This window comes from Equus przewalskii, chromosome 14, assembly GCF_037783145.1.
Source record: "Equus przewalskii isolate Varuska chromosome 14, EquPr2, whole genome shotgun sequence".
In the NCBI taxonomy this organism is placed as follows: domain Eukaryota; kingdom Metazoa; phylum Chordata; class Mammalia; order Perissodactyla; family Equidae; genus Equus; species Equus przewalskii.
Window position 1 is genome coordinate 57,975,378 of NC_091844.1, and position 13,544 is coordinate 57,988,921.

A 13,544-nucleotide genomic window follows, 5' to 3' on the forward strand; every position below is an offset into this window, starting at 1 on the left:
AACCGTGAGTGAGCCAGTAGAGTGGGTAACAGAAATAGTCCTGGAAGTCATACCTACACTAGAATGGCTAACAGTGTAACTCCGCACAGAGATAACTATAAACGACATAAAGATATATCCTTAAACTCAAAATCAACATGACCCCAACTCAATTTCCCTTTATCTGAATCCTAAATATGCCTGCAGCCACTTCAAGTTCACCCCACACCTGGGGAATTGTAATAAAGGGAGAGAGGGAGTAGAAAGTGATAGCTGTCCTAACTAATCTCAGACAAAATGTCTTACTCTTGAAACTTTACAAAAATATATGAGCATGGAAAAGAAATTGATGGGGCTCCTCCCAGGGCTTTTGGAAGGATGACCATGAAAGCAAAGACCCCTGAAGCTTAGCACAGTCAGTCTGTCCCTGCAGAGGAGCACACAGGATCCAAATGACAGAGCAGAGAAATATCTTCAGAGGTCACTAGTAGAATCCCCTTGATATAAAGATGGGGAAACTGAGGCCCTTAGAGGTTGTGTGACTTCCCAGGATCACCCATCTAGTTAGTAACAGAGCTGGGACTGGAATTTGACCCCAAGTTCAATGCTCTTTTTCTAGAGTGCTTCTAGCTTTGTGGGTTTTTTCCCCTTGAGATCTTCAGACTTTGAGAGCTAAATTCAATGCCCAATGTGTATTAAAGGAAATAAAGTGTTAGAAGAGGTGTCACTCTAGATTTCACTTAGGCACCAAACAAATACCCTTTATCCCTGTGATCAGTCTCACAGCCTCTCACAAAGTACTTGCCAACAGAGATATTTTGCTGATCCATTGAATCTTACATGGCAAAGAAAAAAAAAACCCTAAGTCATCAGTCATAAAGCATATGTTGATGAGATGTGGTTTGATACCAAAATAGGCATTCTCTACCCAAAAGAAGGAAAGATTACTGAAAGCTAATACTAATGCTAATGTTAGCCTATTATAAGTGTCTCATGCTGTGGCTGTATTCCGATTTGTGCCTTGAGATAAAGATTTAATATTCTTCACTTAAATTGCAGTATCTATTGGGTTTTTATGGGCTGCAGTATGTTGCTACACTAACATTTCAATGCAGGCATTTCCACCCTGAAGATTTATTTGGTCTGACACTTCATATACATCACAACATTAAAACAATTTAAATATCACTTATCTGGGCCACATTCTATTGTCCCCACGCATGCAACAATCATTTATTGAATGCACCTGCTACTCCAGTCACTGTAAGAGGGGAAATAGGAGAAGCATGTGACATCAGAGAGGGGCTACAAAGATGAATGACACAAGATGTTTGCCCTCATGGAGGTCCTAGATGAGAGAGAGAAACAGACACCCTGCCCAGTGGTTACAGTGCAGTATGGCAGAGGCCAAGGGCACAGAGGAAGGGAGCAGTCACTCAGCTGGGGAGAGGGGAGTTCAAGAAGCTTCGGAGAGCTGACGCTTGAGTTAATTCTCAAAACATTCACAAGAGAGAGAAGAGGAAGGGCATTAGAAACAGAAGGACCAACATGTGCAAAGGTTTGGAGATGAGAAGGAGAATGTTTAGCAGACAGCTAACGCTTTATGTGGGCTACAACCTGGAGTGCCTGGGAGCAGAGAAGGTGGTACCAGGAGAAAAGCTGAAATGCAAAGAGTGTAATTTCAGCCTGGGAAGGCTTTGTGTACCATGCTAGGGAGTCTGGACTTGCTTCTGTAAGAAAGGGTAAGCTTTTAGGCAGCACAGTGACATAATCAGATCTGTATTTAGGAAAGCCAAGTATAGGAGGCATGGAGTTACAAGGCTGTGTGTGACAAAGGTCCAGGCAGGAAATATGAGCCTGAGCTATGAAAATCTGAATGACTATGATGACAGCATCCACTGGCCAAAGATCCCAAGAGGTATCTTCCAATAACTATCTCATTGTAAAAGTCTGTAACTCAAAATTTCAGGGCGGCATAACCCGTAGTACAGCAAGCAGTTATTTACAACATAAAGTTCCCAGATCATCTCTATAAGTAAATAAGACATGTCCCAGGATGACCTCTACCTGATCCTTTCTTCCAGCTGCAGCCTAACGACATCACATGCCATTCACTTCTTTTTTCTGTTTTACAATCAATGAGGCTGATCTAGATGGCCCAACGAGTCTGATCCATAGAGACAATAGTGATATAAGAGGCTTGGGACCTAAGTCTCAAAGCTCCTTCCTTCCAGGTCAAACAAGAAAACACAAAAATGCACTGGCCCAGTAGGAACAAAAGTATTAGCTTATTCCTAGGCCAGCAAGCATCCAATAATCCCCAAAATGCAGAGCTCACCAGTAAAAGCTAGATTGCAGAAATAAGATTAAACTTTAGGACAAATGAGTCCTCTGCTCCCTTCCCAAATCTATACCTTGGGGCCTGAGCACTCAGGCATGCCTATCGAATGGGTCCTCAGAACTGACTGCAAGTTCACTCACTCAGTCGATGGAATGGATGAGGTCTGCAATGGGCAGCAGGACAAAAGACTTCTTTCCCATAACCAGCCCTACTTAGGGGGCTCTCTCAAGAGAGAGGGAGGGGAAGAGAGCCCTCAGCTCCTGTGTCCAGGCAGTGAAAGCCAAAATGGAAGCTGAAGGCCTTACCTTAGACACAGTTATCCCTGTCAGTCACATGTGGCCCAGGAATGTTGCAGATTCTGACCAATCAGATTAATCTGGAGGCCCCAGTAAGAGGGTGGAGAGAGGTAGAAATGCCCTCCCCACATGTTGAGAGGGGCAGACATGTTTCATGGAAGGCAGAGGTCGTCAAACAAAATACAGAATTCCCGGTTAAATTTGGATTTCAGATAAACAACAAATAATCTTGTAGTATAATTATGTCCCAAATATTGCATGGTACATTCACTAAAAAAATTATTCATTGTTTACCTGAAATTCAAATGAAACTGGGCATCCTATACTTTTATTTGATAAATCTGACAACCCTAGAGGAAGAATTTTCCTCCTTGGCATAGATATTCACATCCCCACATCTGAATTAGAATCTCAGAGTCCTAGAAATGGAGAACTTTAAAAATCACCCAGTCCCTCAGCTTAAATTTATTCACGATGACAGTGAGGAGACCCAGAGAACTGCAATAACTGGTCCAAAGTCACGCTATTAATTAATGGCAGACTAGAGAATAAAATACATCTGCAGATCCTCTTGCAGTGTTCTTTCCCCTCTGCCACCCTAAGCCCCTTCTGTCCCTTGGCTCACTAGCTCCTGAATTACATGAAAATTCCCCTAGGGCAAAGAGAATTATTTTTTAATACCTTCTCCCACTGCCTAACACAATGCTTTATGAGCCCTGGCAGTGCAATCGATATTGTGGAGTGGCAGGCCATGTGGCTAAATTACCAGGATAACTGCCACCTCTCTCCACTTCACTCACACCTTCTGTGCTCTATGCTTGTGAACCCATTTTTGGGGGATTTCTGGGAGGTTGGCACAGCCTCTAGCCGGGTGTGAAAATTGTCCCAGCCCTCCTGAGAGGCTGTGATGTATGGCTTTCTGAATAACATGCAGCCTTCAAGAAGGATCCTCCCTAGTGAGGTAATGGATTCAAGGAAAATACAGCTAAGACCTGTGAGCTTGTGTGAAAAGCAGTTGTGTTTTCATCGGGAACTTCAGCTTCCTCCACAGCAAACCTTTGACCAGAGCTGCCAGCAAAGACCCAGCTGGACTTTTAGGCGTTCGTTCTCTTCTTTCCCTTGCCTCCCTCTTGTGGTCAAGCAGGTGAGCAGTTAGTACAATGGACGTGAAGAGCGAGGAGTCCTTAAACAGCAGCAAGCTGTTAGATAGATGATAGAGCCACGTCTCTGCCACACGTGGTGCTTGTCGGGCCAGCCCTTGACAAATTTGTGAAGTGGGGTGATCTTCACTGCCCTCCATCACTTCTCACAACTCTCTCCACTTTGTCTTCTTGTTCTCAGGACCCTGATCATCTTCCCAGCCCCCAATCTCTCCCAACCTCCATCTGCATGTTCCTGACCTCCTTCCTCTGTAACCCAACCAGGACTTAGGCTTCTTGGGCTCCTAGTGCCCTGGGCAGGCAATTCCTTACACCTCCAAGGAACAAGTTGTATCATTTAAATTAGAAGAGACCACACAGTCTTAAGCAAGATGCTGAGATGCTTAGTAATGGTAATAACAACATTTATTTAGTGCTTAATAAATATAAGTTTCTTCTGCTAAGCACTTGACACACATTCTTTCATTTACATTCATAATCCTCAGAGCAAATCAATGAGGCAGATATTGTGCTTATGCTCATTTTACAGATGAGGAAACTGAGGTTTGGAAACGTTAAATAATGCACTCAAGCGCTATAATAATACTCTAAGTAATAGAACTGGGATTCAGATTCAGAAAATCCGGCTCCAGACTCTAGAGAGCCCTGTCCAATAGGACTCTCTGTACTAGTGGAAATGTTCTGCACTGTCCCGTATGGTAGCCACCAGCCACAATAGCTACTGAGCATTGGAAATGTGACTATTGCCACTAAATTTTTCATTTTATTTAATTTTAACTTAAATAGCCACAGATGACTAGTGGCTACTCTGTTGAACAGCACAGCTCAGAATATAATCCCGTGTTATTCTAGGTACTTGCTTTTCCCTTCCCCACACACATATTCACATGCATACCCTGAAGGGGTTGGGGAGATATTTTGTTCACATCATCTCCTTGGCTCCTACTCCACATAGATTTAAAGTAGACCCTGACTAGAAAATTGATAGTTGACTTATGTCCTCTTGATGCAATAAGGCAAGGAAATTGAATCGATGATATAAAAGATATGAGCTCTTATCCTCGCTCTGCTGGTGACAAGTCACATAATTTCTCTGGGCCTCAGTTTCTGCCTTTGTACAAGGACAGAGCTGTACTCTATGATCTCAAAGATCACCTCCAGCGTTAACATTCTGCAGTTGGAAAGTGCCCCACAGAACGCCTCTCCGGCTCTCACGGTGACACACCGAAAACAAGAGCCCCAGGTGATGAGTCTGCCACCAGCAGTGATTGCCTGGAGGAACAGTCAGCAAGCATGCTTGATTGTGCGCATCCAACACCCCATAATATATGGGGTTCTTTTTTTAGAACCCTAATCAGAGATTGCATTTGCATAATTAACATCTTTAGGAATAATTGAAAATGACACATCTGTTCACTATCATCCCCTCCTTGGCAAACTATGTGTTAAAAACACAGTTTCTTCAGATCTGTAAACACTTGGTGCTTGTCCTTTGCTTTTTACTTTGGTCATTTTCCACCTTGGGATGGTGATAACCCTATGTGACCTGTCCCTGCATGGTCCCATCCCTTCTGCCAGTGGTGCTCAAACCAGGTTAGGACCTGCCCATTTTGACTGGACACAGAGCATGAGTTCTTCATGTCAGCTCTCTAGACCAAGGCTTCAAAGGATTCATGAAATTTTATGAAGTTCTGGGTGAATATACTTGTGCATGGGCATTCTAGGGAGAGGGTTCATGGCTTCCATTAGAGTTTCAATGGGTGTCCATGATGCAAAAATAGTTAAGAACCACATACAGTATGATTCCATTTATCTGACAGTCCAGAATAGGTAAGTCTATAGAGATGGAAAGTAGATTAGTGGTTACTTAAGGCAGGGATGGGAGGGTGCAAGATAGAAAGATGGGGGATGATAGCTAAAGGATACAAGGTTTCTTCCTGAGGTGATGAAAATGTTCTAAAATTGACTGTGGTGGTTACACATATCTGTGAATATATTATAAACCTCTGAAATGGGTGAATTGTATGGTATGTGAATTATATCTCAATAAAATTGTTTTAAAAAGTAGTTAAGAACCCCTGCTTAGAGAAAAGGGCCATAGACTGTGGGTGCCCACAGACAGTGAGGCTGAGCCCTCTCTATGTCCAGAAAGTCTAGGGTGGCTCCAAGCATAGTTCTATATTGGAAGTAAGGCCAACATTATGTGGGGCCTCAGATGGGGTATAATTTAACAGTAGCAGGAAGGCTTTCCAGGCTAATGCTTCTTAAACTTTAATAAGCATAAGAGTTACTTGGTGATCTTGCTAAAATGCAGATTCTGATTCAGTAGTTCCTGTGGTGGGCCCAAGATGCTCATGATGATCCAATGAATACACTATGCATAACAAGGCAACATAGACCAAAACTATGAGCATCTTCTTGCCTCCTCTGGATCTTCATACCATCCAGCTACTCATGACGATACTTAATTTTCTGAGATACGTAACCCTGGGTACACATTATTCCTGACTAGGGCTTTCTCCCCAACTAACTTATCTGCTCCCTTACTCTAGTGAACCAAGCTGAACAGCATGGAAACCTCAAGGGCCCCCTTTCTCCTTCTCCCTTAAAGTCTAAGCCAGACACAGGCCAAATCAGCTCATTGGTTTTTCTGCTCAGCCCCACACTGGCTCAATTGAGCCCCTCAGAATGGGGTTGCCTCCTGCAAAAGGCATACCTACCTCAAAAAGAACTTAGAAAGAATAAGTTACTCCATCTATGTGTCCTAAATGTAAATTTTCTTTTACTCATCCCCCTAAAGATTTCACTTCCCCAGTGCTGAATAAGGAAGCATGGGACCCTGATGTTCACCTTGAACCAAAGGGGTGTTCCACTAAACGGAGAAGGCTGTGGGTGGTCTACAGAAGCAGGTTGCTTCGAGAAAGAATAAGGACCCCTTCATTAGTCTTGTTCCAGCCGAACAATATCACAGATGCTACAGCAAGGATCAAGTGGAGGAGCAGATTGGAAAATGTGGCCACGATATTTTGCAACAACTCCCATCAAGGGGTGGAGTCTGTTTCTCCACCTTGAATCTGGGCTGGCCCTGTGACTTGTTTTTATCAATCAAGTGTGGTACAAGTGCTGTCCTAGGAGTTCCAGAACCCAGCCCTCAAGAGGGCTCACAGCTTCCTCCCTCTTAAAAGGCTGCCCTGAGACCTCCATGTAAGGAACTAGCTTGGCCAACTAGGATAAAAGGCTGAATGGAGGAGGATGAGGCTCCCCAGCCAACAGCCAGTACCATCTGCCAGACCCTGAATGAGGTCTTCTTGGACTCCCCCTGAGTTTAATATGGCCACCTATTATTTCCAGGTGAAAAAAGCAGGGTAACCATTCGGCCAACCCACAAAATTGTGAGAAATAATAAATCGCTGAGTTTTAAGTCATTACATTTTGAGGTGGTTTGTTATACAAAAGTACATAACTAAAATAGATAGGATGATGAACTAAACATCTAGAGACCCTTCAAACATTTTTCTGTGTTTTAAGAAGTGTTGGGGGGCAGGGAGTTGATTAAGCCCCATCAAGCTTTTTCTTTTGAATTTGGACAGTTCTGTTCTCCATTCATAACAAGGCTGGTTTCTGCATGTGCTTTCATTGCTGATCTGCCATGAGGAAAACAATGAACGGCCTCCCAAGGGCCTCCCCCCATCTTTGGTGGCTCTGTTGTAACAGGGTGTCTTACTTGAACTACAGCAGGTTTTTAAATAAGCTCGAAGGTACTAGAGTTGGGTCACATCTCCCCACTGCCAGGAAGTACAAAGCTGGGGGCTTTTGCATTTAGATTGGACAAACTTGGGCAAATGCTGATGTGGGATGCCTGGGAGGAGAAGAGGAAAAGCAGGATGACAGTGGTGAGGGGGGAGTAATATTTTCCCCTCCCTTGACCTCAAACCCATGGCAAAGGACTAATTTTGAATCTCAAAGAAAAGAATTATGCCAGAATCTGAAGGAAGACCGTGAGGAAATCTAGGCACACAGTCACCGCGTTAGAACCCAGGAAACAGCTTGGCTCCAGGATCACTCTCCCCTTCCTCACCCTGCCCCAACCCTGCTGTGCGTACACAGCAGCTTGGGCTTCCTAAGAAGAAAAGACTATGGATGTGCGTAGTGGGGTCCCACTCTCACTGAGAGCCCAGTCACCCCACACACGGATAAGGGCCCCTGACAAAGAAGCCAAAGCCTACCAGGAGCAGACCTGTTTCTGAGCACGTGTGATATGCCCACACCTTGCGGGATGCCCTTAAAATAACTAGGGGGCCTCTGGGGCAAGGTGGGGGCAGTCCAGTATGAGCAGATAGAGATCTACCTGGAGCACCAGTGTGAATGTGTCCAAGTGTGTACTCACAGGCTGGTTACACAATGGAACAAAGACCTTTCCAGTTTCTCTTCACGATGGTCAGAGGTGCCCACGGCCCGCACCAGATGTTCTGATATCATCCAGGTGCTTTGTACATTCTTCCTTTTTCAAGAGCTCATCTTCTCCAGGCGTTTTAGGTTATGTGCAAAAAAAAACTAATTTCCCAGCCAGAGTATATATTTCAACTAAGTTTGAAGATAAAGCTACAGAATGAAAGTTTGGAACTCAGAGGAATAACTTGGAACCTTTCATCCAGCTGCTTGTCTTTTGTCTATTTATGTAGAATAATATAGAGATGCTAGTCCAGGCACTATTTTACCTGAAGGAGGATACAGATTGCATTATATTCTTATTTCAAGAAGGGAAATACAACTATAAATATCATGGATCAGGTTACAGGAAATAAACACAATTTGCCTGATTCGACTAGTTTTTTGTTATATCTTGTTGCTCTTGGTTTCCTTCAGCTTATTCCTTTTTACTCTAACCATTAGGGGAATGCTATGTAAACTATTTTTAAGTACATAATTTAACAATTTGGTAATAGTTAGCAAAATTGAAGAAAAGCTTACCTCAAACCTAGCAATTCACTCTTAGGTATATACCCTCAAGAGAAAACTTCATGCATGAGCCTGAGGAGATCTTAACAAGAATACGTATTGCAGCATTGTTTGTGGTAGGGAAAAAGATGTTTATCAACAGAATAGAGTGAAATAAATTTGGAGCTATTCATACAATGCAATACAATGCATCAGTTACAATAATTGAACTAGATCTGTTGGTATCAACAGAGATAAATCACAACATAAGGTCAAATGTAAAAAAGTTTTAAAAGGACACAGATAGAATATCCCAAAAGGGTTAATATTAAAAAGCCCACCCCCAAAGAGTATTGCATTTTCTTTCTGTATATATACCTAGATTTTAATGAACAAGAATGATAAATTCTAATGCTGTCATAGTGGTTCTCTCTGGAAAGAAAGAGAAAGGAATAAAACCGTGGGTTGGAAATATAAAGATTTAGCTATACTGCAACATTTTACTTCCAAGAAAGAAAGAAAGGAAAGAGGGGAGTGGGGGAAGGAGGGAAACCAATGTTAATACGGCAAAATGGCAACTCTTAAATCTGGGGAGTTGGTACATGAGTATCAATGATATTCTTCTTTGCAATTTTCTTGCATATTTAAACTATTTTCTTTTTTTATATTTAAAAATAACAGACAGCTCACCAGCAAAAAGACTTCACCCCCGTCCCCTCCCCACTCCGTGGTGCCTATTCTATGGGAACTTCCTGGGTTTATTAATGACTGAGGTACAAATAAGCACACCCTCAGATTAAATGCTAATGCTCATCTCTTCTCATCCCCACGCAAGCTCTTTTCCTCACTGTAATGTGCTTGCAGCGTCTTTGGTTTCTGCTGGACCACACCAGCCCCGGGAGACAGGATAAGAGGGAAAGAGGGGGAAACATGAAACCAAACCCTTGTAAGACACGAAGAAACACTTACTCTGAGAGACCCCGCTGTGGGATGCTCTGTGTTTCTGTCACCTCAGGCATTCTGATTCATTCTGAGCATCTCCTCCAGATACAAGTCATTTAGCCAGCCGACAGGAGGAACAATTACTGTTGGCTTAAAAGATTGGTTGATTTCTCTGGCGTCTATTTGCCTGCAGTTCTGGCTCTCTGACAAATCAAGTCAGATCAATTTGTACCCTAAAGAGTAAATGGGAGGATGTGATTATTTTCTGGTTCAATAGAAAAGCACTTCATTTCAAAGGGCTGCTGCATAGCATTTCTTTTGAGATTCACTAGGAACGGGTCAGGTCCGTAGAGAGTAAATGATGGGTTCTCAGGAGGACAGCTCGGCTTTGCCTCTCACCTAAGTTTTGGAAGCAGAAGCAGGACATGAGGATGAGAGAAAGCACTTCCCAGTGAGAAGGAAGGCTTTCCATATCCCATTGTCTTAGTCAGTTGAGACTGCTGTAACAAAATACCATAGACTGGACGCCTTACCAACAACCGAAACTTCTCTCTCACAATTTTGGAGGCTGAAAGTCTGAGGTAAGGGTGCCACTCTAGTTGGGTCCTGGTAAGGGCCTCTTCCAGGTTGCAGACTTCTGACTTCTCTTTGTATCCTTGCATGGCATAAAAGAGAGCTAGCTAGCTTTCTGGTCTCTTTTTATAAGGGCACTAATCCCATTCCTGAGGGCTCCACCTTCATGACCTAGTCACCTCCCAAAGTCCCCACCTTTGAATACCATCACATTGGGATTAGGGTTTCAACATATGAATTTTGGAGAGACACAAACCGTCCATTGCACCCATGGTTAAGGAAGATTTTCTTTGTCTCATCAGAAGCTGGAGTCTTCTAAGAGTCAGAAAACACGTTAAACATTCAGGAGGATGGAAACCTAATTCTACTTGCAGCCATATCAAGATCTAGAAAATTACCCCTGAAGTGGAGCTAAAAAAGCACAAATAAACTTCTGAAGAACAAGAGAGAGACAGAGGTGGGGAAACACTAGAACCCGTTTGGTCCTTGATGCTCTGTTGCCCTTGACTTGCCTGCTAACAGATTTATTGGTTGAGACACAGCTTTGGGGGTTAGTTCAGGGTTCCTGTGACTGAGGGCTTCCCCTGTGAGCTCTGCCCTCTCAGAGGTTACCTAACACTTGAACTCAATCTTCAGGGTCAGGTTCAACCCCTACTCCTGCACATTTTCCATTTCCTCATCCCACAGACATTACAGTTGATGAGTAGGAGTTGGAATAATGTAGCAGAAACATGTGGGCTTTGGAGGAAGGCTGCTTGGGTTCAGTTCTCAGCTCTCTGGTAACACAACACGACATGATACAACAACAACACAAAAACAGTGCCTTCCTCATAGGGTTGTTCTTAAAGGACATGGTGAGTATAAAGCTCTTAACACAGTACTGGAATAGATGAAGCACTCTACAAATATTCATTATGAATTATTGTTGTTATTGTCAACTTCCTTGGCTATGTGATGCTATTTGGTTTCCTATGAAGGACTTGAAGATTTTAAATCCAAATTTTAGTGGGAACACGCCTGTTACAGGAGCATCAGGCATATCAATTTTAGTGGGCTTCCCCCTTAGAGATGAGGTGAAGTCTTCCTCTGAGGCATTTCCATCTATCATGGACCTGCCATCTTCTTTATATTCATCTCCATGGCAATCGGATACTTACTCTTGCTTTCCATCTCTACAACACTACATGAAGTAAATTTATTCATGAACACCACAGTGTAGCAATGGACAAGACATCAGAAGGCAAGAGTTCTGGTTCTTTCCGTGGCAATAACCAGTTCTATGTGAGCAATTTATTTATCATTTCCTCTTTTGGTTTCCTCATCTGTAAAGTGAGATCATTTTTCCTGTTCTATTTACTTCACCAGTTTATAAAAAACTGAAAGAATGAATATGAAGGTATGTTTACCTGTAAAGAGGAAGGAGGAAATGCAAGAGATCATTGTTGGCTGGTTATCTTTATTCTGATATCTGCAAGTCCTTGCCTACATGAACCCAACAGAGACTAATATGGTAACACCTAGAATGCGGGAAGTATGTTTATATAATATTGCTTTAATAGCAACCACATTGTGACAACAAGGAACTTCTTAAATATTGTTGATAATGGTGGATCCCTGAGTAAAGTTTAAAGCTTTTCAGTATAAACTATAATTTCTATCTGTAAACTGCTCACTGCTGCCACGTATTACATAAACTTGGCAAATTAAAAGGCTTGCATCCTAAAATTAGAAAGTGACCACACACAGTTTCTGATTGGTTCTTTTATAGAATTTGTATCTGATTTTAAAATTTTTGTTTTTATAAAGGAATGCTAAGGGCAGAATAAATTTTTGATTTATTTCTTTTTATTTTAAAAATACAATTGCAATGTAGGGGCCAGTCCCATGGCCGAGTTAAAGTTCTGCGTGCTCTGCTTTGTCTCCTGGGTTCAGATCCCGGGTGTGGACCAACTCCACTCATCAGCCATGCTATGGAGGCATCCCACATACAAAATAGAGGAAGACTGGCACAGATGTTAGCTCAGGGCCGATCTTCCTCACAAAAAAGGAAAAAAAGAAAGAAAAAGAAAAATACAAGTACAGTTGTAGTGTAAAGCACTAGCCAACTTTGTTTTCTGACTATATTTCGAAAGTCTCTACAACTGTAGCCAAGCCCATTAAACCTTTGCTTGCAACAAGAAATGGCTTCCACTTTATGAACATTTTCTTTGTGTTTCCGTTAAGACTGGGCTAACACCTACTATTATTGTTATCTGCTGCCTAGTCCCAACAGAAGTGATGCTCACAAAGTAAATTGTAAATAGTTTATTTGCAACAAGCATTTCCTGCTGCTAAAGACTTATGAGCACCCTGCTTCATATCCTTGAGCAATTTGGAGACGATTAATCACCACTCCTGCTTAGAGGATGCAAATATAGGCAACTAGGGAAAATGCATTTATTCATATTAATGGGATTTATTTCAGATTTTTAAAAAATGTGTAGTCTCCCTAATTAAGGTAAGACCAGAACTCTCAGGCCCTTTTGTTCCAGGGAAATTACTATGTCCTTATCCTCATGCCTCTCTTGATACTGTTTCCTCAGCCTGGATACTCCTCCACTATTGCTGTAACTATCACAATCCTTTCATATGCCACCAATTCTGTGATGACACCTTCCCACCCCCACCCCAACACAACTCCCTCTGCTCGAAGCTCTCATAACCGTGTCCATGTATCTCTGAATATTTGTTTTGCTTTGCTTTTTCATTCTTTGTCTCACTCAGAATTTTGTGTTTCTTGAAGGACTGTGACCCATATCATTCAGATTTTTATCTCTCTCTCAATATGCGTGCGTATATAGCACCTACATGATATTTTGCACATAGTAAATAGACAACAAATATTAATTGGTAGATCATAACAGCCATAATGTACTCATTCAATAAGCACTTAAGTACTCCCTATGTGATAGGGAGATTCTGTCACCAGACTCTGAAATTGGAAGGGGATAACAAGGATCAATAAGACACAGTCTAAGGAGGGAGACAGCCATGTCAAGAAAAATTACAATGTGTTGTGATAAATGCTCTGATAAAAATGTGAAAAATAATATGGGTGTGCAAGGGAAGGAGAGACTAACTCTACCAGGGGGAGTCCAGACAGGCTTCACGGAAGAGGCAAGATTTGAGCTTCAACTTAAAGGATGAGAGGAATTCCACACCTTCCAGGATGTGGCAAGCATTAAAAGTAAAAGGAATCATTTTTGAAAACATCACAGAGGTGTGAAAAGAATGATGGCAGGTGGAGGCAGCTTGTGCTTGGAGCATCGGGCATGT

The 13,544-nt window shown here is 42.4% G+C and overlaps 1 protein-coding gene across 1 annotated transcript in view; it reads right to left on the reverse strand.

Annotated features, from left to right (window-relative positions):
• TMEM178A (transmembrane protein 178A) overlaps window positions 1-9,818 on the reverse strand; it is a 124,307-nt gene extending 114,489 nt beyond the window's left edge. The window contains exon 1 of the mRNA XM_070572854.1: window positions 9,684-9,818. The gene's annotated coding sequence lies outside the window, so the exon portion shown is untranslated. The remainder of the gene's footprint in view (window positions 1-9,683) is intronic.
• Window positions 9,819-13,544: the final 3,726 nt, after the last annotated feature.